Below are 25,900 nucleotides of genomic sequence, written 5' to 3'. Positions count from 1 at the left end.
AGTCCTGGGCATTATCACTCATGAGCTATGCACATCATTTCTCTTTCATGAACCCCGGTTCCGGTCTGTCTACTAAGGGATTTGGACTGAATTCTCCCTGAGCTGCCTTCAACCGTACCATTGCTTCCTGACTTACTCAAGCCCCATTTACTCCACGTGGTGAAAATGTTTGACCAGCTTACTGTCTTCCTATTGAAGACATGCCAAAAAACTGGGCAATAGTTAGTCCTATGAAAAGCGAAGACCTTGCAAGGTAGTATATCTTCTACTAACAAGATCTTCAGTGGAGAAAAAGGAAAGAGAAGGGCAGCTCGTGGAATAGCACGTCTCACCTTAAAGGTTCTGGAAGCAACAGAAATGACTCTGATAATCCCTCTTTCTCGCTCAGAGCTGAGTCTGAGTGCTGGGACAGACATCTACACAAGCCTGGGAGAGCCGAGGGCAGGTGGCCATTCAGACTCTCAGTTTTGTGTTTGTGTATTTATAGTAGGTTTGTTGAATCATGTGCTATCTTTGCATTCTGGAAAAGATGGTAAATAAAATTAATGGAAAGTGAAATTCCCACAATGATTCCAATAGGGTTTGTTAGCTGTCTGGGTTTAATCCAGTGTCTCCTCTCAGTCCACCAAGAAGAAAGCAAGGGTCTTAAAGTGAGATATAATTAACTGAAAGATCACAGTCCTATCCCACTTGGCCAAACAGAGGGGAGACCCATAATTACTTTCCCAGGGTCCTATTCCCAGGGCTCCTCTACACTCATTTACGGAAGGTCGAAGCTCATGTTAATGAACCTTGACGTCAACCCTGGCTATAACTTCATCTTGACCCGCAAGATAGGTTTGAGGACAGGAGGCCACGCTCAGTAGAGCAGCGTGGAATAGTCTGGTCCCTAGGCCACAGAGGACTAAGCAAGACTTGAACATTCAGCCAGGACTTCTAGATGAGTGGGAAACAAGACCTTATTTGGGATTTTAAAACTCAGAATTAAACATCATGTCCATTTCCGCATTAAATGTAGCTAAAGCTACAGATTTTTAAATATTTAGCTGCCTTAGACAAACACACATGGAACCTGCAAATAGTTCCAAGAGGCTCCTCCCCCGAGTCCATTCAGTATGGTATTCCACGTTTGCATTTAAGAGCTTGATTTTTATAGACTGTAATTTCATAGCTCATCATCCTTGTCTTAATTGGGTAAGGACAGGATGTTATTTCTTGTAATTATAACGACTATCAAACAAAGTTGTCCCACCCTAAATAATTGAGAACGGCAAAGTCACAATGTGTGCTTTCCGGACGTGTCATCACAAATAATCAGGCTTGGAGGTGGAGGAGGGTGGTGGTGCAGGGAGAGGGAGAGAGGCTGAGGATTAGGGCTCAGAAACACAGGGCTTCAATTCCCCTTCCCTCTCTTGCTGTTATTTTCTTGCTGACTTCATTACTGAGTACTGAAATTGTTCCATCACAACAGGCAAAAAAAAAAAAAAAAAAACCAACCCTGTGCCTGGTGACACAGCAGGTGTGGGGCACATGTCTTAACAAAACACTTTTTTATTAATTTAATTAGCACCTGTGATCACAGGCTGCTGTTGCAAGAGCTAGAAGCCGAAGCTGGAGCTATGCAACATCTTCCTTCCCCCACAATGAAGCCCTCCTGGGTCTCATTCCTCTCTGCTTGCACAGTGAGAGCCTTTTGATGGTTCTTCCTGTTGCCTCAGCCCCAAAAGGTGGAACTGGGAGCCTTTCTAAAAACATGGCAGTTTATCCAAATATCTTTTTTATGAGACAATGAGAAGTTAAGAATGGATACTCAGTCACAAAAATGCGTACAGTAGGATTACAGAAATGAATAGAGTGGAAAATACCCTTAAGACACTTAGAACCCACTTGGCAGGGAGAGGAAGAAGAGAAGTGAGGATTTTATCCAAAGTCATGCAAAAAATTTGGATTAGATGACATTCTGTGATGTTGTAATCCTGGGATCTGTCCACGAATTGGACACGTTTTTTAGCCTCAAGCCATCTGGCATTTTGAGGAAAGGTGCTGCAGTGCCGGGCCAGGATTCTGTGCTGGGTTTTGCGCCCCCGGAAATGCTTCCCAGAAAACACACACTTCTCTTCCCAGCACGTTGAGAGCACTAGGACAATCACAGGGGAAGAACGGTTGTCAATAAGCAAAATTTGTCTCGGGTTCATGTGTTTATTTGAAAATCAGCATTACACACAGACGGGGGAGAGACAGAGAGTTCTTCCACTCACTGGATCACTACCCAGATGGCGCACCGGTCAGGGCTGGACCAAAGCAAAGGCAAAAGCCAGGAGCTTCTTCCCCATGCGCCGCACAGGTGGCAGGGGCTGAAACACTTGACCCATCTATTGCTGCTTTGCCCAGGTCCTTGGCAGGTCTTAACGCTGTATCAGCAGTGGAAAAGCCAAGACAGAAACCTGCACCCATGAGAGTTACTACCGTCACAAGCAGCACCCTTTATCCACTACGACCACATCAATAAACAAATGTAATGTTTCAAGATTGAGCCACCTAAAGAGGATCAGAAAGACCTATGAATTCAGCAGTTTTGCTAACACATACAATTGAATGCGCCAGGAAAAGCTCTTTAAGATTACAAGCCGCCCAAACACCAGCTCGTACTCCAGCATGGTTTTGTTCGTCTCTTCTTGTTATGGAGGACTTGGTAACTGCTCAATAGTGATTTTTAAAATTGTTTTTAATGTAGGGGGGAAAATTTAATTTGCAAGTGATAGGAAGTCAGTTCAAACTGACTCAGAGCAAAACTAGGAGGCAAATGGATGAATCAGGACCATCAGGCTCACACACCTGCAGACAAGGCTAGATACGGATGCTAAAGGATGTCCTTAGGGCTCTGTTTCTGTCTCTCCATGCTGTCTCCATCTCAGTGACTTCCTTTTCTGTCAGTGTCTTTGCTTAGGGTGACACAAAGGCTGTCATCTGCTGCACACTGGGGGCCAGTTTTCCACCTGTGGTGGGGCTACTTGAACTGCCTGGACTGAGATGGGTACTGTGGGGAATACCCAATGCTGTGCCAGTCTCTGCTGAAAGAGCAGTTCTGGGAGGGAGATAAAGTTCTCCTTTGTAATGCTGGCCAATTTCTACTACATGAATATTCTCATCTTTATTTATTTATGGGCTCAGTGTGGTGGCCTAGCTGCTAAGGTCCTCGCCTTGAACACGCCAGGATCCCATATGGGCACTGATTCTAATACTGGCAGCTCCACTTTCCCATCCAGCTCCCTGCTTGTGATCTGGGAAAACAGTCGAGGATGACCCAAAGTCTTGGGACCCTGCACCTGCATAGGAGAACTGGAGGAAGTTCCTGGTTCCCGGCTTTGGCATGGCGCAGCATCAGCTGTTACAGTCACTTGGGGAGTGAATCATCAGACGGAAGATCTTCCTCTCTGTCTTTCCTCCTCTTTGTATATCTGACTTTGCAATAAAAATAAATAAATCTTTAAAAAAAGAAAAAAACTTTAGTTTTTGCCAGAAATATACTTCAAGAGAAAATCTTACAGAATTTAGGAAATACAAGGACCTGGCATGTGGTTCCTCGCCCTGCCCCCTTGCCATAACAAGAGCAGAAACCCAAGTTCTTCTGCAGTCTGAGCCCCACAGCAAGTGGTTTGGGGAGGACAGCTGGAGAAAGAGCTTCTTAGCAAACTGCTCCCACTTGTATTCCCAACTGAGCCAGTTATTTAATAGGAACTGAAATGAGATGGAAAAGTTGTTTGTAACATGATAAAAGTTAGGACTGATGTTGTTTGGAAAGAACCAAATCGTGTTTCTCTCTGTGTGACAAACATCCTCTCGCCTAGCAATGCTCACCAGCCCAGAGCGCCTTGAGCTATGCCTCTCAGAATTGCTACAATGCCTAACCAGGACACAGCCTACACTGAGTACATATACTTTCATTTGGTTACAAAAGTTTTGCCAAGTTTATTCTGCAAAGCATAGCATTGACTCCTCAATATTTATTGTTTTATTTCAAAAATGTTGGGCTATTTATCTGTTTGAAAGGCAGAGCATTAAAGAGATAGAGGATGAGAGATCTTCTATCTACCAATCCACTTGATGAACACCTACACAGCCAGAGTTGGGCCTGGCCGAAATCAGGAGTCTAGAATACCATTTGGGTCTCCCATGTGGGTGGCCGGGGCTCACATACTTGGGCTGCCATCTTGTGTCTCTCACACTGGACCAGAAGCCAAGGGGCTGGGACTCACACTGGCACTCCAATATAAGACATGATGCCCCAAATGGCAGCCTGATCTGATATGCTACAACACTCAACCCCGGGTTTATTTTTATTCTCAATCATATTGAACAAAGCATACAGCACCTAGTACATGCTCAATGAAGAGGGGGAAGCAGGTGTTTACTCTAGAGTTAAGGCACCTGCTAAGATGCTCACGTCCCTTAACAGAGTAAATGGATCTTATGTAGCAGGTCATAATGACAATACTGAAGTGGTTGGATCCCTGCTATCTACGAGAAAGATCCAGGTGGGCTTTGGCCTGACCAAGGTCAGCTGTTTTAGACATTTGGATATTTGAATAAAAAAGGAGCTCTTCTCTCCTTTATCTCTCTCTCTTTTTTCCTCCTTCTCAATCTGTTTGTCTGTGTCTGCCTCTCAAATTGAATTTAAATTTAAATTTTTTAAATAATTTAAGTGTAACATGAAAACTGGACTAGGATAACAAAGTACTACGTAGTAAAGAAACTTATTTCATGAACAGACAGCGGTGATTTCAGTCACCAGCAGGATAGTTAGGTTTCAGCGCTACCTCTAAATCCTTACGGACCAGAAAATTATGTGTTCACTTTGCAATCTTAACAACAGTGAGAATTTCATTTTAAAATGTTTTTGTAAAGATTATGTCACATTACAATGCAATTTATACATTGCCTGAGTCAACTCGAATTTCTTATTAATCAGCGTCACTATATGAGATTTCACAATGAATAAAAATTCACAATTCTCGGTCAGTCCCTTGCATGCTCTATTCACAGTGAGATCAATAAAGAGAAGAAATTGAACATTAAAACGAAAAACACTTGATAATTCCGAATCACAGAGAGATGGTTTCAAAGGAGAAGCCTGCCGAAGCCAACATCTTCTGCTGGCTGGTGGAGGACAGACTACCCGCTTCTTCAGACACAGCCTACAGCTGGACGTTAATTCCAACTGGAATTGCCAAGTTGAAGGAAGGAGTCGGTGCTGAAGCGACTTGACATCCACTTGACTTACCATCAGAGGCAAAGTCATTTCTCAGGTAAGAAAATTGAGACAATTATCACTTAATCATCTTAATTGTTCTTACCACACATTAAGAAATGTCGCTAAGTCTCCAATGATGTAATTATACCATCTTACTCAGCCTGTCTACTACATCTGTTCCCAAGGGACTACTCCCGTACACACCGTCCCCGTCCCCCACCCCCAACTAAAATAGCAATTCAGCTCTAGTTAGAATTTCCTAGTTTAAAAGGAGGTGTATGCTATGCATCTGATAAGCTCTCTTTTCAAGTTTTATTTCTCAGTTTACTTGGACCAGCTGCCTTTAGCAAAGTGACACTTGGTCCCTGAAATGGGCTGTGTCTGTCACGGTACCTGCTAGCATCTTTGATTCCCATGCCCTGTGGATTCACAAACTTTCTGGCTATCTCTCTAGTCCCATGTTAAGCCATATCTAAATTTATTTCCAAATACAATCTCTAAAATCCATCAACAAAAGCAGGTTGTTGGCAGTGTGTAGATTGTTGATGTGACAATGAAATGGAGGAACAGAAAATGGTGTAAGTGTGGCATTTAAAACACACTATGCTAAGCACAAATGTTGTTAGTTCTCCCGTGCCTCCGTTTTCAGGGGAGAGTACATTATTTTCCAACCATGATCAAACTGTCCTGATAACTCAAGGACCTACAGAACTTAATTTTGCATAGCTGATTTTTCAAAATTAGGTGAACAATTACGTCTCTAAAGATCAAAACTTGCATGGGCATTGGACTAGTGATTAAGGCACCAACTGGGATGCCCACGTCCAAGGTTGCAGTAGCTGGTCTGAGCCCCAGCTCTGGGTCCTGCTTCCAGCTTCCTGCCAGTGTAGCCCTTGGCAGACTACAGGTGATAGTCCAAGTAGCACGGTTCCTGTCATGCATAAGAACGACCTTGACTGAGTGCTTGGCTCCCAGCTTCTGCCTAGCCCTGCTTTGCCTGCTCGATGCATTTGAGGTGTAAACCAGCTATGGCACTCTTTGCCTCTGCTTCTCAAATACATAAATAAGAAAAAAAATTTAAAGGATTCAAAACTAAACCCATAATTTTTCACACTTGAATATTTCCTAAGATATATTAAGCTTGTAAATAAAATTTAATTCATTTAGCCTGGTGGACAGCCAGTCTGTACCCATGGGACCTGCTATCATTAAGACACTACACATTCCCATATCTGATATCCGCTGTTTGGGGACACCCTAGTATTCCCCCATGTCCCCTCACCTCAGTACATACACACACACACACACACACACACACACACACATACACCTGCTTCTCCAGTTGCCTGGCCAGTCTTCTGCACTGCCCATGAATCTAAGAGAAATATTCAATAAAATGGGAGCCAGGGAAGATTTTTTAGTTGCTGCTCCACAGTGTTGGCACCTACTCTGATGACTCAGTCCCTATGCACCAATTGTTAAATATTTTGACAGTGAGGAGATACCTTTGGAATGGGAGGGGCTGAAGCAGTGGTACAGCAAACTAATCCTCTACCCGCAGTGCAGACATCCCATGTGAATGCCAGTTCTTGTTGCACTTGCTCCACTTCTGATCCAGCTCCCTATTTATGGCCTGGGGAAGCAGCAAAGGCTGGTTCAAGGCCTTGGGCCCCTGCAGCCACCTGGAAGGCCTGGAAGAAGCTTCTGGCTCTTGGCTTCAGCCATCATGGCCATTTGGGGAATGAATTTCAGTAAATAGAAGATATTTCTCTCTCTCTCTCTCTCTCTCTCTCTCTCTCTCTCTCTCTCTCCACCTTCCCCTTTCTGTGATTCTTTCTTTCAAATAAAAATAATTTTTAGAAATGCAATTGTGAATATAATTGTTTTCTTAATTACCTTTTTCATATTATTTGCTGCTAGTATATAGGAATATAAATGACTTTTCTGTTGGTTTTATATCCTGCAACTTTGTCAGATTTATTGTTAGTTCCAAATGTGTTTTCATGCACTCCATAGCATCTCTATATTTAAGATGATGTAATTTTCATATAAACACAGATTTACTTATTCATTTCCAACTCTGATGCCTTTTTTTCCTTTCTTGCATGATTACTTTGTCTGAAACTTCCATTACTATGTTGACTAGAAGAAGTGAAAAGTGGGTATTCTGGGCCCGGCGCAGTGGCCTAGCGCCTAAAGTCCTCACCTTGCACACGCCCGGATCCCACAGCCCCACTTCCCATCCAGCTCCCTGCTTGTGGCCTGGGAAAGCAGTCGAGGATGGCCCAAGCCTTTGGGACCCTGCACCCGTGTGGAAGACCTAAAAGAAGCTCCTGGCTCCCGGCTTGGAATTGGCTCAACTCTGGCCGTTGTAGTTGCGTGTGGAGTGAATATCGCACAGAAGATCTTCCTCTCTGTCTTTCCTCTTCTCTGTATATATGACTTTGCACTAAAAATACAATAAATCTTTTTTTAAAAAAAGTAGACATTCTGTTCTGATTCCTGTTTTTTGATACAAATGTTTTTGGTTATTTCATGTTTGAGTATGATGTTAGTTGTGACTTTTTGACATATGGCATCCACCATGAGGAAGTTTCTCGCAATTTCTAGTTGATTGGGTGTTCTTACGAAAGGATATGGGTTTTGTTTAATTCCTTTTTATGTGTCACCCCCCACCATTTTACCAATGGGGTAGTGATTTTTTTTTTTGAGAGTAGAGAAATAAAGTCTCCCAAATACCCACAAGAGCAAAGCCTATGTCTGTCTGACACCAAGAATCTAAGACGCCCTCCAGTCTCCCCGGGGAGCTGCACCACAGCTCCTTGAGCATCGCCTGCTATCTGCCAGGGGACACACGAACAGGATGCTGGAGCAGGAAGCAAAGGAAATATCTGAACCCAGACACTTCAGTACGGGAGCTTGAAATCCCGTGCCTCATTTGAAAACTGTACAAAAGTCCTGCCCTGTAGACAAGTGGATTTTTAAAATGTAATTATTTATTTATTTATTTATTTATTTGAGCAGTGGAGAGACAGACACAAAGGGGAGATGGGATAGTTGTTCCATAAGTTATGCTCAAATGAGGATAACACACACACACACACACACACACACACCCCGCTCCCATTAATGTCAAAAGGTCCACAGGAGTGCCCGAGTGGGACACAAGCTGGAAACCAGGAACAACTGTAAATACACCAAGAACGTTAAGCATATATTAGGAAATGAAAGAAGCCAATCGCACAGGCCTATAAACCATGTGACTTCAACTACATGCTATTCTGGAAAAGATAAAATAATGGGGACCTGAAAAGACTGGTGGTTGGCAGGGACTGACGTTGAAGGAAGCGTTGCGAACAGGTGGAGAACAGAATTTCAGAGCCGGGTAAGGACTGTGTGATGGTCCAAATGGTGACACATGGCATTATTTCCAACCCAAAGAGTATGCAACACCGAGGGTCAGCATTCAGCTATGAACTCTGGGTGTCAATGATGTACCCATTTAAGTAGTTGGTAACACACATATCACCTTGGTACTGGAATGCTGATAGTCAGGGAGGTAAGAGGCTGTGTGTGCCTTGGGGGCTGAAGGTACGTGAGACTTCACTGTACTTTCTGCTCCATTTTGCTAGGAGCCTAAAACAGTTCACCAAAAAGTTTATTTTAAAAATAGTATAATGGAGGCTTTGTATTGCAAAAAATCTCATGCCTTCTCCTGGCCCCAGCCTGTTCTCCAGCTAGAAGCAATGTTTCGGGTGGTTCAGCCTCCTCCCAAGGCTATTGCTACAGAAACCACATGCGGCCACATTGCGCAGTGCTGAGATTCTGGTGAAATTGTTCTCACACCATGTGCACTTCTCTGCAACTTGCTCTTTTCCCATGCACGTGCATTGGACAGCTCTCCTCTGCCGTCTACCTTCACCTGCTTGGTCTTCCAAGTCTTTGTCCTGGGCTTCCACGCCACGGAGTGAACGCTAGGGTCCCCACCCAGCTTCATCTTCCGGCCCTGCCATTCCCAGCACTGTGATGTTGGTGTAGGAACTGGATCCCTGCACGGCTTGGCAGGGGGTGGGATGTGTGTGTGCTGGTGTTTTTGCAGCTGCCAAGTTTTTCTCTATTTGGAAATAATGCTGGTGTGTGTGTGTGTGTGTGTGTGTGTGTGTATCTCACTAGAACAATGTTTTTGCAAGCAGGACTTCATTATAATCATCTTTTGCTCTTTAAATGACATTTTTAAAACAAGTGTGTATATATGCTGATTCGAAAGGCAGAGACAAAGAGAGAACAGGTGAAAAAGAGAGAGCTCCTTTGTCTGTTGGTTCTTTTCTCACAGAGTCCCACGGTAACCAAGGCTGGGCTGGGGCTGAAGCCAGGAGGCAGGAACTCCGCCCAGGTTTCCCAGGAAGAGACCTGAGCGCTGAGGCCACCATCCGCTGCCTCCCACAGTGTGCAGTGGCAGAGAGCGGGATTAGAAGCCGAGTCAGGCCTCCATGATGGGCATGACAGAATACGAGCTACCTGTGGGGCATCTTAAACACCGAGCCAAATACTGGCTCTCTTCAAAAAATGTTGTCAGTACAATGAAAGACAAGTTTCAGACCGGGAGAAAATACTTTCTGTCACACGTGTGTGTGTGTGTGTGTGATATCTGTATCTACAATACATAAAGAGCTTACTGCTAAATAACAAAGAGGTAAGGCAATAAAGACAGCAAATAACTTCCCTCGAAAGATACATGAATGGCAAATAAGCAGATAAAAAGATGTTTCTATTTGTTACCCAAAAACCATAGCGAAAAAGCACTGTACAACTACTAGAACAGTTAAAATGAAACAGTTTGACCATATCAAGTGCCAATCAGCAGGCTATGGAGCAGCTGGAACTATTGCACGTTGTTTGGGGAAGTGTAAAATGGCACAAATACTGGGGAAAACAGTGGCTGTCTCACATACTCTTACTGTAAGGCTCAGCTATTCCACCCCGAAGATTTACTCAAGGGAAATGAACATGTGCATTTACTTGTGTATAACTTTATTCATAAAAGCCACAGACTGGAAAAAACGAAACATTCAATAACTGAATAGATAAGTAGGATCTCTCTACTGTGGTCTACTACTTAGCAATAAAAAAGAAAGAACTGACATATTCAACAACATACATTTCAAAGGCACCATGTGGTAGTGAAAGACAGACATGGACGTTATAGTCCATGTAACTGAAGCAGCACTTGCCGGCAGCATCGGGCATGGCATTAGAAGATCTACTGCAAAAGGGCCCAGAGAAACTTTCTCTGGGTATGAAAACATTCTGTATCTTGAATGTGGTGATAGGTAGACATCTGTACATATTTAGGAAAATTCATCGAGCAGCACACTTAAAATTGCTAAATTTGGGGCCCAGTAGCCTAGTGGCTAAAGTCCTTGCCTTGCACATACAGGGACTCCTTATGAGCACCGGTTCTAATCCCAGCTGCCCTGCTTTCCACCCAGCTCCCTGCTTGTGACCTGAGCAAGCAGACGAGGATGGCCCAAGGTCTTGGGACCCTGCACCCACGTGGGAGGCCTGGAAGAGGCTCCAGGTTCCTGGCTTCGAATTAGTGCAGTTCCGGCCGTTGCGACTACTTGGGGAGTGAATTAATGGATGGAAGATCTTCCTCTCTGTCTCTCCTCTGTAAATCTGTCTTTTCAATAAAAAAAAAAAATAGCTATAGAAATAAAGACAGGTGGTGACAGCATCATGGCATAATAAGCCACCACCCGCAACACCAACATCCCATATGGGAGCCAGTTTAAGCCTCAGCTGCTCCACTTCTGATCCAGTTCCCTGCTTCTGTACCTGGAAAAGCAATGAAATAGCCCCCAATTGCTTGGGCCCAGCACCTTTGTGAGCAGAAGAGGAAAGCCCAAGTGCTTGGGCTCCTATATTCATGTTTGTGTGCTGCCTGCTTTAAAACTGATCTAGCTCCCTGCCTGTGGCCTGAGAAAGTAGCAGAGGATGGCTCAAGTTTTTGGGTCCCTGCACCCACGTGGGATACCCGGAAGAGGCTCCTGGCTCCTGGCTTTGTATTGGTACAGCTCTGGCCATTGCAGCCACTTGGGGAGTGAATCATCAGATGGAAGAGCTTCCTCTCTGTCTCTCTTCCTCTCTGTGTATCTGACTTAACAATAAAAATAAAATAAATCTTTTTAACAAAAGACATTATTAAATATCTGTATGTCAGGCACATCAGTGCTACTATCTGCAGGACAATGAATAAAGATGCTATCAGGAAGGAAGACACAGGTCTGGCCCTCAAGGCACCTAGACTCTGGACACATGAAATATAAACCAACAGAAAAATCTAAAAAAGAAGCCCAGAAACATATTTCACTAATTTTTTACAAAACTGCTGAAAGAATGCAACGGAGAAAGGATAAAGTTCCAACAAAGATTACTGTTGTAATAAGAAAAAAAATGGGGCCCGGGGAGATAGCACAGTGGTTAAAGTCCTCGCCTTGAATGTGCCCGGATCCCATATGGGCGCCTGTTCTAATCCCGGTGGTCCCGCTTCCCATCCAGCTCCCTGCTTGTGGCCTGGGAAAGCAGTCGAGGTTGGCCCAAAGCTTTGGGACCCTGCACCTGCATGGAAGACCCAGAAGAGCTCCTGGCTTTGGATTGGCTCAGTTCTAGCCGTTGCAGCAGCTTGGGGAGTGAACCATCGGATGGAAGATCTTTCTCTCTGTCTCTCCTCCTCTCTGTATATCTGACTTTGCAATAAAAATAAATAAATCTTTAAAAAAAAAAAGAAAATTAAAAAAAAAAACTTTGGAACCCAGGACTAGGTGAAGTGTTCTCAACCATGACAGCAAAAGCATGATACGTACAAGGAAAAACTGATGAGCTGGACACTGTCAGAACTGAAACCTTACGCCCTGCCTCTGATGAGGATGGGAAGGCGAGGAACCTGGATTCTAGCCCAGGAGACCAAGAAGCAACAAGATGGCTGTCACAAGGCCCAAGTTCAAAACCACGAGAATGCGCAAGAGGAGATGGGTCCCAGCCCAGGGCCTCCGGGAAGTCTGACGCGGTAGGAACTTCCCTCGGAGGTGTCGGATTGCCATCGACTTGAACCTGAAGGAGGAGCAGTGAAGGCATGACGAGCAAACACCGTGAGGGCGGACGGAGTCAGGCTTGCTGGCGCAGTCCGTACACTGCCCAGTGCAGGCGGAGGCGGACGGGAAAGACGGGATGGAAAGTGAGACCTGGACGAGGTGGGAAACAAATTATGTAACTGTGCAGTGTGGACACGGCCCTGTTTCCAAACAACTCACATCTAGAAGATGGGAGCTGTGTAAAAGGTACGTATGACCTTAGTCCACGTGAACGGTGAGCATTCCGAAGAATGGGCCATCCTGAAAGATGCTCACCAGTCCCAGGAAGCAGAGCCTGGAGGGAGGGGGCTTTCTCCCCGCCTCCTGACCTGTCGCAGACTGGGCCACCCAAGGCTGTCTTTTTCCCTCGGTAGCCTCTTGCCTGTAGAGCTGCGGAAGGCTCAGCTGTGGCTCGGTCACAATAGGGTTATATCCTACACTGTTCAAGGTAGGAGCCCCTTCCCCCCCCTCCTCCTCCTCCCGCCCAGGTCTGAGCTGCAGTGTGGGTGTTTCAGCTACAGGGGAGGAAGACGAAGTCGATCAGACAGCAAGTCACTTATGGAATGCTTTCTCAGGAAATGCTTTACTCTGTTTTTCAAACCAGTGGATACCGTGGGAGTAAAAAAAAAAAGTCACTTGAAAAAATCGATCTATTTATTTGAAAGAGTTACAGAGGAGAAACAATCTTCCATCTACTGGTTCACCCTCCAGATGACATCAAGGCCACGGCTACACCGGGCAGAAGCCAGGATCCAGCACTCCATCCGGGACAACCAGAGTTTCATCTTCACTTTTTATATCTCTCTACCTACTGTTATCAGAAAAATGTAAGCGTCTGTGGCTTAAAGTCAATTCTGTTTCATTGCTAGTAGTTTCCAGGTGGTCTTGCCAGTACCTTCAAAATAGAAGACCTTTTGAGCTGTTCAGGAAACGTTTCCTGTGAGAACTGGCAGGTGGTTGGTCCAGCTGTTGAGACACTTCCCACGCTGGGGCAACTGAGCTCCCTCCTGAACCTGGGTTCCTGGCTCCAGCTTCTGAGCGTTCAGGGATGGTTCAGGAAGCTGGGCTCCGACCCTCCATGTGGGAGACCTGGAATGACTTCCTCACCCCTGGTCTTTGCCTGGGTGACCGTTGCCCACATCTGGGAAGTGAGTCAGCCTGCAGCAAGGCCTTGTATCTGTCTGCCATCCTATTTCTATGCCCCGGAAGCAGTAATCCTTTAACAACTAGGAACTTACACTGCTGTGTATTTTCCTGGTTCAAATAGCTTAGCAAAAAGAGCTGTTAGAAGAAATCAGAAAGGAAAAAACATTGTTTAAATCAGTGGAGAAGGGTGAGATAGTTTTTTCAACTCGGAGGAAAATCTGAATGCATCTTTTGGCTGTTTAGTTACACATTGCCCACCTGTCCCCTACCTTGCGTTCCTTTACCAAATTATTAAATGGGGAATATTTGTCATTCATGTTCTTATCCTAGTATCTGCAGCTTGCTGAACCGTTCAAGCTCTCAGAAGCAGGCCCAAAGGCTGACAGCATCCGCAGAGCAGCCAAACACCTGCTGGTGGCTTTGCTGCTGCTGAGATGAGCAGTAGGTTATGAACTTGAAAAAGTTCCTAAGACATCCTCTGTAAAAAAAAATAATAATACTGTACAGAGAGTTTGGTTTCTGCTCTTACTCTGTCAGCAACACCAACCAGGGAGTACCAGTGCAGGTTTCAACTCAAAATTAAGCACACGATTTTAAAAAATTATTGGTGACGTTATGCAAATTCTCTTCACTGACCACCCCACAGAAAAAATAATTAAAGGAAAGGTAACATTGCCCCATAAAATAGGAGTATAATATCTTTTTTGGTATTTCCTGCTTGTTGATGAATGCAGCCTGCAGGCTCGCTCTGGCCTCATCTCGCTCACTCTAAAGTGAATATTCAGTCAAAAGCAACCAGCCTCGTAGACTAAGAAAATCAAGCACTAAGATTACTGAAATTTCTTCTCTGTGCATGCTCTACTGTAGCAGTTCCTTAAACATATATCTCATAAACACATGGTGTGGATGGGTTTTAAAGTTTTTCCTGGCACAAATAACACTATGACCTGGAAGACACACACACTGCATCATTCATGGCTAGAATGTTCTCTCCAATCTGTGCCAATGAAAACTTGGGATCATCCAAGACACACATAACATGCATTACTTGAGTGTATGCCTTCAAGAAGAGTGGCTCAAAACTGCAAGCCCCACTTCTGGCCACTGAGAAAGAAAGGGAAGCGTGAGTGGGCTTTTCTCCAAGGTTTTCTCTCCCCCGTGTTTGTGAAGGAAATACTGGGGACGCAGCGAGGAGTAGACAAGAGGCTGGGGAAACTTCAGAGAGAGAGGGTGTTGTTAGATCTAGGACCTGGGGATGGACTAAGATCCACATGCAGGGAGAACAATGAGGGAGGACATTGCCACAGAGGAAGCTGCTGGCCTAGTCACGTGAGTGCAGCCTAAGGTCTCGGAAGAGGCGTGGACAGGGACACAAGTCTCACTCCGGTCATGCTTATGGAACGTCTCATGCTTGTATGTGGCTGCAACACCTGACAGTTTTTCATAGGAGAGCTATGTAATGACTATCTAGCATACTCCTGCCTCCTTGAGTGTCAGACAGCCGGCACCATGAGATGCTTTTATTTTTTAAAAACCATCCTTAAAGTATGTACCTTCCCCACTTTAAAGGTGAGACAACTGAGGCACAGATAGGTGAAATGGCTTCCCTGAGCTCCAACAACTAGCCAGCAAGGACAGGCAAGATTTCACCTGGATTGTAGCTTCCAAGCCCATGCAGCCTTGAGGGAAACATTACCATGGAAAGAAAATCATTACCATGTTCTAGAAAGCTATCTATCTCCATGGCTGTGTGGAGGGAGAATTAAAGGAGGGACCAGAAGCGGGAAGAGCATCTGGAGGGCATGGCTGACCTGAACTGGATAGATGTATTCCTCCATTTTGTGTTACTATAACCAAAACACCTGAAGTTGGACAACATATGGAGAAGAGAGGTTTACGCAGCTCACAGTGGGAAGCTGAAGGTCAGACAACATGAGGCAGGCTCTGGGAGAGTCCCCTTGGCTCCGGCACTTCATGTCAGAGACAGGTCACATGGCAAGACAAGGCACCAGAGGGGCTCCCCTAGCACAACCTTCCTGCATGGGACTGTCTCAGGGACCCAGGAGGACAACTTTGATTCTTCCCAGGGACCTCCCACTAGGTCCCACCTGTTGGAGGCTGCCCGTTTCCTTTCACTGCCAAACTGAGCACCAAGCTCCAACACACAAACCTTCCCAGAACAAAGCGCATCTCAAATGGTGCCAACATCAGACAGAAAACAGAGGGGAAGGTATGGGAGAAGTCGGGGGAGGAGGAAAGAGTGGCGACATTTGAAGGCAAATGGTTTAAAATATGAGGGGCTATTAAGTAGCGGGCTCTGACTAGCAGCTCAAAATTGCCAACTGGAGTGTGGGAGTGGTCAGGCTGAAGACAAAGAAAAGGATTGTCTTGGAGTTAGTGAGGCTTAAGCTTTGGTGTGCCTCCCCTGCCTGAGCTCGTCCTGGGCCCCGCAGGAGCCTTTGCAGTCTGTGCGCGTAGTCGTAGTTTTTCAGTAAACTGTCAGAATCAAGTTACTTCACCTTGACTTGATTAGGAAAAGAACTCCTACCTCTTTCCACCCTAAGATCCTCTCCCTTGTTCTTGCCCTCAGGTCAGGTGGCACTAGACTGCACCACGAGTCTGGAAAGGTAAGGGGCCTGCTCAGGGCAGAGCAGAATTAGAAACAAAATGTGAATTAGTATCCAGGGATACATCAATGAGGTTTTCACGCATAATTAAGTTACTGTTAGTGTCAGTCTAACATGGAAACTTTTGGGGGGCTGGTTTGTGGCATTGTGGATTCAGCTTCCTCCTGCAATCCCAACATCCCCATATGGGTGCCAGTTAGAACCCTGGCTGCTCCACTCTCCATCCAGCTCCCTGTTTGTGGCCTGGGAAAGCAGTCCAGGATGGACCAGGACCTTGGGATCCTGCACCTGCGTGGGACACTCAGAGGAAGCTCCTGGCTTCAGATCAGCTCAGCTCTGGCCATTGAGGCCACTTGGGGAGTGAACCAGCAGATGGAAGATCTTCCTCTCTGTCTCTCCTCCTTTCTATATATCTTACTTTGCAATAAAAATAAAACTTAAAAAAAAGGAACATATCCAAGAAGATACCCAGCAAAAGGGAAGGAGGAACAGGAAGTTTTTATTACTGAGGTTTCTTTTTTGAGGCAGGCCTAGAACGACAGATTATGTTAGAGTATGCAGTGATGGGGAAGAATGGTTCATACAGAATATGTAGCTACATGAGGAAGTTCCAGGAGGATAATAGGATATTAACAGGAGTCTAGTTTGGATCTAGTATGATATGTATAAGAAACCAGAGTGCATTTAGCCTAGTAGGTAAACACCCATTGTCCCACTTGGACTTGCTTCTCCTCTCTGGCTCCCAATTCCAGCTTCCTACCAGTGCAGACCCTGAGGGGCAGGGGTGGGTTCCCAATGAGTGGGTTCCTGCTACCCACCTGGGAGACCCGGATTGCATTCCTGGCTCCCACCTAGACCAGCTCAGGACTTTGCAGGTATTTGGGGAGGGAAATAGCAGGTAACAGTTCTTTCTGTATCTGTTCCTCTATCTCTCTACTTCTCAAAAGAGAAAAGCAAAAACAGAGGGAGACAAATCAGATGAACTGATCCATTGGGGCCAAAGGGTAGCTACTTTAGATGATGCTTTACTATTAGGAAAGAGGTGTTGTGATGTTTTGCGCAGAAAACAAAATTATTAAAGCTGTTGAGCAAGGAAGTAGAATGACCAGTTCCAACAATTTTTTAAAGACTTATTTTTTTATGTGAAAGGCAGATTTACTGAAACAAGGAGTGACAAGAGAAAGAGAGTTCTCCCATCTGTTGGTTCACTCCCCAAATGGCTTCAACTGGAGCTGAGCTGATGTAAAGCGAGGAGCCAGGAGCTTCTTTCAGATCTCACACGTGGATGCAGGGGCCCAAGGCCCTAAGCTGAGAGCTGGATCAAAAGTGGAGCAGCTGAGGCATGAACTGTTGTCCATATGGGATACTGGCACCATAGGTGGAAAACAAGCCTGTTGTGCCACCTCACTGGTCCTCCAACCATTACTTCATTATACTACTTGGCAGGAAGCAAGCAAAACGCTGTAGGCCATATAATGCAAGACAGTCTTTGAGCTGAAGGAGCTTACTGTCTGTTGAGACCTTGAGACACAGAGGGGGGCGAAAGTAAGAGGCACTGAGGCACCCGAATCAGAGTAAATACATGTCGCAAAAGAATCACGAAAGGAATCCCTCTCTGGTAGAGATACCAAGGGGGCTTAAGGTGTGCAGGTCATAGCTTACTAGAAGCGACTGTAGGGCAGTTTTCTGGAATTCTGAATAATTTGTCACAGAGACTTGGCTGAATGACCTAAAACTGAATTTCAATTTCCTATGATCCAACCTGATGGAATGTTATGACGGTTTTAAGCCCACAGGGAACATCTTAAAAAACAACTTTATTCTTTCCCTTTTTTACAGCAACATTTACTGGGACCCACAAGAGGGGTAGGCCTGCTAATAGGTAAAACCTGAAACTGGACACACAAACATTTGAAATCTGTCACCACTTCCGGCTCTCCCTAGTTTTGTTTAAGGTTGTCCTTCCAGCCCAAATAGGTTTGTCCCAAATTCTCCCCAGTTGTAACTGCAAGGCCTCTGTGTCAGGAAGACAGCAAGCTGACTGAAATAGCAAATGCTGATGTGTGAGTGACTGAGAAGCCATCCTACTCTCCCAGAGCTGCTTGACTCTTTAAGATTAGAGTGAGGCTCGGGGCAGCTTAATCCTCTACCTACAATGTCGTCATCCCAGGCACCAGTTCATGTCATCCGTGCTCCACTTCTGATCCAGCTCCCTGCTTCTGACTTGGGAAGGCAGCAGAGGATGGACAAAAGCCCTGGGACACTGGACCCACGTGGGAGATCCAGAAAAAGCTCTTGGCTCCTCGTTTCAGATTGGCTCAGCTCTGGTCTTTGCGGCCATTTGGGGAGTGAACCAGTGGATGGAATATCTCTCTCTCTCCTCTCTGTAAATCTGCCTTTCAAATAAAAACAAATAAACGTTTAAAAACAAGAAGTGATGCTCACGAATCTTTGGAATTTTAAGCAATGAAAATAAATCCTTCCTATAGTCATTTGGGTAGATTCAGAGGGTAAGAATCGAGAAGGTGAGATTTTCAAATGCTCCTTCATGGGACAATCTGAGACTTTAGTAAGTTTCTGCTTCATATTTTATAAATATTTTGATTCTTTGAAATTTGATGGGCTAAAATGAATTATAAAAAATTTTTCTAATAAATTAAAGGATTTCAAAACCTGCTTCTTCCAGAAGAGTTGATAGCTCTGTGAAGTAGAAGAAATCATGTTGTTATTTCAGCTGTTTCTTGCTTCCTTTGAATAGTAACCTGATTGAATTACTCCATTATGTATGTAGTGATTTTCCTAAAAGGAATTTGTTTTTCAAAGAAATCATGAATAATGTATATTCCATGCTTTGGGTTAAATAAGTATAATTGAAAACCTGATTTACTTGGCTCCTCTTCCTTAAAATAATAACGCTATTTCAAAACAAATAAGGTTTATTAGAACGTATCATAATGCTTAATACTGGAAGTTTTAAGGTCCTAATATTTGACACTTTCATAGGGGAGGGACTGCAGGTGATTCCCAAGTTCAGCTTATTGCAGAGTCATCAGCAGTATCATAGGCAGTGTTATTATATATTTAATTTATAAAAATTGCATATGAGACACTATTATTATCATCTCCAGTTCATAGATTAATAAACTGTGGCCCAGAGAGGCTCAGTTACTTGCTTAAAGTTACCCTACTAATGATGCCAGGATGTACACTGTGGTGGTTTCTAACTTCCTCTCTGCTCTCTCACACCCAGTGTGGATTCAGTAGATCTGGTTGGGGGCTCCTGGAACGTGCGGTTCAGTCTCCAGCTGATTCAAAGGTAAGTTGGGTTTGGAAATTCTCACACCAAGTCAGTATATTTTGTACTGGATGGCTAGCCAGCTCCTTATCAGTGTCTTAGAAATAACAGTTCATAGTCAAGTGACTCAGTACCTTTGCATTTCAGTAGTAAGCAAACATGCTTTGGCACAGCACTAAGGGAGCCGGTTAGCTTTCAGAAACAGCCACAGCTCCCAAGGGCCAGACTGTCTAGCTGGAGAACGTGAAAAGCTGGCCGTGGGGGCAGGCCCCAGGAGAAGGTGGAAAGAAGGCTCCCCGAGAGGACACTGTGCTGGAGTGTGGCATGGGAACACGATTTGCCAACAAAGAAAGGGAACTGTGAGAGTCCTTGGAAATGTTGTAGAAAAATGCAACTAAAAGATACATTTCCTTTGATGCAAATCAATCTAGAAATCCACTCCCAATTTTTAAATAATACCCGTTTTTCATTAAATTTTCGGTAGACTCCCCTATATGTGCGAATTGACGTATTTTTAAAGGCTTTAAAATTTTTTTTTAACATGTAACAATTCTACACTTTATGGAGTGAGCACAGTGCAATATTTGCAGCATTTCAGCACAGGTATATGGCATGAACTGATCATGTTCCGTACTTAGGACTTCCACCTGCTGCTGCTCAGGTTCGGAGCCTGCACGCTTGCCTCTTCCAGTTCTTCATGTAAGTGTAGAATGCATGATTATGAACCAGGGTCACCCTACCGTGTTGTGCAATGCCAGGCTTACTTCTAACTCCACTTTGGTGCTCATTAATCAGCGTCTTTCTTTCCTCCCCTGCCCAAACTCTGAGAAGCACTAAGTTCAAACAGATTTTTTAAAACTTTCTTGGACCTGACACAGTGGCCTAGCAGCTAAAGTCCTCATCTTGAACACATCAAGATCCCATATGGGCACCTGTTCTAATCCTGGAAGTTCCACTTCCCATCCAGCTCCCTGCTTGTGGCCTGGGAAAGCAGTCAAGGACAGCCCAAAGCCTTGGGACCCTGCACCTGTGTGGGAGACCTGGAGGAAGTTCCTGGCTCCTGGCTTCAGATTGGCACAGCACCTGCTGTTGCGCTCACTTGGGGAGTGAACCATCAATCGGATGGAAGATCGTCCTCTCTGTCTCTCCTCCTCTCTGTATATCTGACTTTGCAATAAAAATAAATAAAAATCTTAAAAAAAAAAAAACCTTTCTTATGTAAGAGGATTTAAAATATTTTTGGAATCGGGCCCGGCAGCATGGCCTAGTGGCTAAAGTCCTCACCTTGAACGCACCGGGATCCCATACAGGCGCCGGTTCTAATCCTGGCAGCTCCACTTCCCATCCAACTCCCTGCTTGTGGCCTGGGAAAGCAGTTGAAGACGGCCCAATGCTTTGGGACCCTGCACCCACGTGGGAGACCTGGAGGAGGTTCCTAGTTCCCGGCTTCGGATCGGCGCAGCACCAGCCGTTGCGGCTCACTTGGGGAGTGAATCATCGGATGGAAGATCTTCCTCTCTGTCTCTCCTCCTCTCTGTATATCTGACTTTGTAATCAAAATAAATAAATCTTTAAAAAATATTTTTGTAATCAAAATAAACTTTTTTTTATTTAAAGGGAAATTGATCTTCCATTTACTGGATCAGCCCCCAGAGGACCACAACATCTGAGGCTGGGCTGTGCCAAAGCCAGAAGCCAGGAGCTTCTTTCGGGTCTTCCACGTGAGTGAAAGGGTCCCCGGCACAGGTGCATGTTCTGCTGTCCCGGGCCAAGCTGGGTCTCCCACATGGGTTGCAGGGACCCAAGTCTCTGCACCATCTTCTGCTGCCTTCTAGGATTTGGGTCCTTGCAATCCATGTGGGAGGCCCAGGTTGAGTCCCTGGTTTCTATTTGTGGCTTAGAAGATAACCAGCAGGTAGGATTTGGTATCTTTGCTTCTCCTTCTCTGTCTCTCTATGTTTCGCATAAGTAAATGCGTCTTCACAAAAGGTCCTACAAGGTTACTTCAACAAGATCAAGGCAACTGAAATTAAGTGATATTTTGGGGGACTGGCATGGTGGTGTAGCAGGTGAAGCTGCTGTCTGTGACTCTAGCATCGCACATGGATACCCCACACATGCACAGGTTCATGTCTCCCTGCTCCAAGAAGCTGGATTGGATAGCAGAGGTGAGACTCAATCCTGGTGTTCCTTTATGAGATGCAATTATTCCAAGTGGCAGCTTAACCCAGTGTGCTACAACATCTGCTTATCTATAAAGATATATCTATTAAGGGACAAATGAAGCCAATTGGACAGAGCTCAGAGTTGCTTTTAAATACATTTGGAAAAGTAAGTTAGAATGGGGTGGGGTGTAGTAAGGTAGATGGCTAGTTCAGGGTCACGAGCTGGGAAGCCACTCCCTCACCATGTAGGTGTTCCCTCCTGTCCACCTGTGACGCTCACCTATCATCACTTGGAACCTCAGAGGGAGCCACATTGCATTGTAGTGAACCACTCCTCTCACAAGTTCCTATAAAGGCTCATGATAAAGAGAGGCTCACTTTCTTAGTCGTGTGCCTCTGTCACTCTGATTCTTGGCCTCCCCAGTGCCTGCTTGCTCTCTGGCTTCCCAAGGACAGACTGAGGACAGGTATCCCCTGAGCATGGCCCCTGTTATGTCTGTATTCCTCACTCTCTGTTCAATGTTGGGTGGGACAGTGAAGACAGCAATGCTAAGATGCTTTGTTTTTCTAATTTATCAGGAGTTCCAGGAGAGGTGAGGCCTAGCAGTAGTAGAATATGAGCAGAGAAGCCAGGGAAAGGTGAATGTCTGCAGCTTTGTAAGTGTGCCCAGGTTATTCACTGCATGTCTCTTAGGATAATTTATGTTGCTGGGGAAGCTGGGACATAGGTGTTCAGCTTAACAGATGGACTTTAGGGTAGTGACCATTTGTCCTAATTGGGGTTTCAATTGACTAGATTGCTATGTGGACGTGTGATTTGCTATTTCCATTGGGCCCTGTTATCACCAAGTTTGGTTAATAAAGATTCCTTAATAAACCTTCGACTTGTTTGGCGTGATCTCACTTGCACCGCGCAACAGTGGTAAGCCTTAAGTGCCAGGTTAGTTTTTTGACTGAATGCTGTATATGATGGGGATTCACTGACGCTGAAAATGGCAAAGGCATGATAATGAAGGCGTCGGTTCAGAAGATACAACCTCAGTCATTCACTATGCAGGCAGACAGATCAGGAAGACACCAGATGCAGGAAACAATTGAGAAGGATAAGGGAGCAACTTGACGGTAGAGATGTCTTGGTAAAGCAGTAGTTGCTGTCACTGGATCAGGTTGGACTACTGACCAGGCTGAGTGGTTCAGAGCAGATTGTCTTATTAGTATTGCTCTCGGCCTTGGGTTTTTGCATTAGGAAGTGGGTGTGGGGAGGACAGTGCTTGCTCCCCCTGGTCTGAGTGCAAGTAGACGATAGAATTCTCTAGCAAGGTAAAGCTCTGGGACGCCCAATCAACGTGTCAGCATTTCCAAGTTTGCTTCTAGACCTTCATGACTTAGAAAAACATCTGAGTGTTATAGATACTGACAGGGAAGTCAGCAGGCCTCTGCTTGGCGGAAGAGGAGAACAGGAAGGAACTAATACTTCCAGAGTGTTCTAGGAATTACATTGGGATTACAAAGGATTAATTCTCATCACACCCTTACAAGGTAGGTGATTTTTTTTAACATTCAATTAACAGGTGACTTAACTAGAGCAAAAGTTAGTCATCAAGATTGGGTACAGGGCCCGGCGGCGTGGCCTAGCAGCTAAAGTCCTCACCTTGAACGCACCGGGATCCCATACAGGCACCGGTTCTAATCCTGGCAGCTCCACTTCCCATCCAGCTCCCTGCTTGTGGCCTGGGAAAGCAGTTGAGGATGGCCCAAAGCTTTGGGACCCTGCACCCGCGTGGGAGACCTGGAAGAGGTTCCAGGTTCCCAGCTTCGGATTGGCGCAGCACCGGCCGTTGTGCTCACTTGGGGAGTGAATCATCGGATGGAAGATCTTCCTCTCTGTCTCTCCTCCTCTCTGTATATCTGACTTTGTAATCAAAATAAATAAATCCTTAAAAAAAAAGATTGGGTACAAACCAAGTTCTACCTAAACCTAATATATTTCTTTTTCCACCCATGTTCTATTGTAAAGTTGTATTTAATATATTTGAAAGAATTTTGGAAAGAAGGACACACACACACACACACACACACAGAAAGAGATCTTTCATCTGCTGGTTCACTCCCCAAATGGCCACAATGGCCAGAGATGCGCTGGTCCAAAGCTAGCAGCCTGGAGCTTTTCCAGACTTCCTACATGAGTGCCTTGGGCCTTCCTTCGCTGTTTTCCATTAGCAGGGAGCAGAAATAGGGCAGCCAGCACCCATATGAGATGCCGGCACTGCAGCCAGAGGCCTAACCTTCACGTCACGGTGCCAACCCCAATAAAGTTGTATTTTAATTCATTGGTTCACCTAATCGTCTTTTGAAGCTATTTTAAATTTTGATTCTGACATCTACCATGTTAATTATCCCTCAAACCTTTGAGTCATTTGTAGGGCCATTTATTTTGGGGGCACAAGGTTGGAAGAAGGATATTTTGAAGTGGAAACGGTAGGTGGTCTTGACCTGCGGTGTGGGAGGCTAGGCTATTCACCCAGAGTTGATGCGGTCTGCTCATCAAGTGGCGACCAGCCTTGGCGGAACTCCAGCTGCCAAGCACGGCAGTGCAGACAGGTGGGGAGTCAAGGCTGGCAGTGAGTGAAGAATGAGAGCCATGAGACATTTCTGGGTACACCCTTCTCCTGGGTGGAAGTGCCAGGGCTCCATTCGGACACCCAGCTTCCTGCTAATGCACATTTGGGAGGTAGGGATTGATGGCTTAAGAACACGAGTCTGCCACAAACAGGAGGCCCTTGAGTTCCTGACTCCTGGCGTCTGTTGGCCTCGGCCCAGCTGCTGCTCACATTTTGTAGAGTAAACCAGGGCAAGGAAGGTGGATCCCCCTAACTCCTCTCTGTCATTCCGGCTTTAAAACCCACAAGGCAGAAGGTTTTCTGGCAAACACTAAAGGGGAAGCTGACCCATTCAGTCATTCTGTTCAGCTGTGCGAAGTCAGGCAAGGCAAATCATATTGAATAATAAGATTGGAGAAGACAGGTGAGGGAATTTGAGGACTGAGTTTTCCAAGCAGCACGTGTGCCAATAAGCAGAGACAAGGCTATTAAAGAAAGCCATATAAAAAGTAGTTACCTATATCTTAACTTTGACTAGGTTATTTAGAAGTACATAAACCCACAATTTGCAAACCTATGTAGATTAAGGAATCCATCTTTTGGTGACAGAAGCATTCACAAACTAAAGAGGCTTAACGGACATCGATAAAAAAAAAATCCCCATTTCAGTAGAAGGAACCATGTATAGCTCTGGGGTTTTTTCATCTAAGAAACCTCCATTACTAGGCAAACTGTGTGAAGTTTGGTAGTGGCCTGTGCTCCGGCTGACCATTTCTGCCCTAAAGCGGTTCTAGAATCTCTCCAGCACCTTGGTTTGGAGAACACCGGAAGCTACTTCCATCCTACCTTCGGCGCGGATGCTAGGACCTCCAGAAATCCTTCCTTGCTCCTCCGTGGAGCCAGGCATCTCTCAGCTGAGCGTGAAGGCCGGGTAATAAGGATCTTCCCCTTTGTGTGAGGCAAGTCCACCCTTTCTGTTGCTACCTGTCCTGCCAAAATGGGCTTCATTTGAATATTCCAAATACCCAGTTACGAGTTTATTCCAAGTGGGTGAGATTAACTACCACTGACTGCGTGTAGAAATTATACTATTTCATGGCCACATCTCATGCCAAGCGTCATGTTATCAAAGACCCCAATTCTGTTCGAGAGGACTAAGGTAAGACGAATCTTTTAACATTTGCCAAAGCCGCGTTGGCTAAAGGGTCAGAGGAGAGAAGCCGAGTTTGGTGTATTTTAGAAAGCGACTTTTTGTACAAGACGCTCACTCCGAAAGACTGCAGGTGTAATGAGGGGAGCGAAGGGAATCCACGTTTCCGTCTCGCGCTGATTTGGGGGGTCATCGGTCCGAACAGACTTTACCTGCTGGTTGGCGATACTGCGTTTTGGGTTTGCCGTCCCAGTCCCTCGGAGGCACATGGTTGGGGCTAATCGTGTTCCATGTCAGCTCAGGGGAGAGTGTGCACACAGAGGACGGGAAGGAGGAGGCCCCTGTCCTCCGGTGTGCTTCGGGCAGTTTCTCTCGCAGGCTGAAGCTCCCCCTCCCCCCAGCCTCCCTCCGGTCAGCCCTGCTCGTGGGGTCCCAAGTGGCGGGAAGCCGGGGCTTCTTCGGAGGCGGCCCCAAGGCCAGGGAGGCTGTGAAACCTGGTGGAGGAGCCGGTGCGCCCCTTGGGGACGGCTCGGGCG

The 25,900-nt window shown here is 45.5% G+C and overlaps 1 long non-coding RNA gene across 1 annotated transcript; it reads right to left on the bottom strand.

Annotated features, from left to right (window-relative positions):
• Window positions 1–332: 332 nt before the first annotated feature.
• Window positions 333–25,900, bottom strand: LOC131477967 (uncharacterized). Its single transcript, XR_009244223.1, has 3 exons — window positions 25,577–25,900; window positions 25,061–25,203; window positions 333–520 (listed from the first exon to the last, which is right to left on the bottom strand). It is a non-coding gene; the product is annotated as an uncharacterized LOC131477967 (long non-coding RNA).

The sequence above is a fragment of the Ochotona princeps genome, chromosome 25, assembly GCF_030435755.1.
Source record: "Ochotona princeps isolate mOchPri1 chromosome 25, mOchPri1.hap1, whole genome shotgun sequence".
Lineage (NCBI taxonomy): Eukaryota > Metazoa > Chordata > Mammalia > Lagomorpha > Ochotonidae > Ochotona > Ochotona princeps.
The sequence above is the reverse complement of the archived record's forward strand: the minus strand, read 5'-3'. Positions and strand labels throughout refer to the sequence as shown.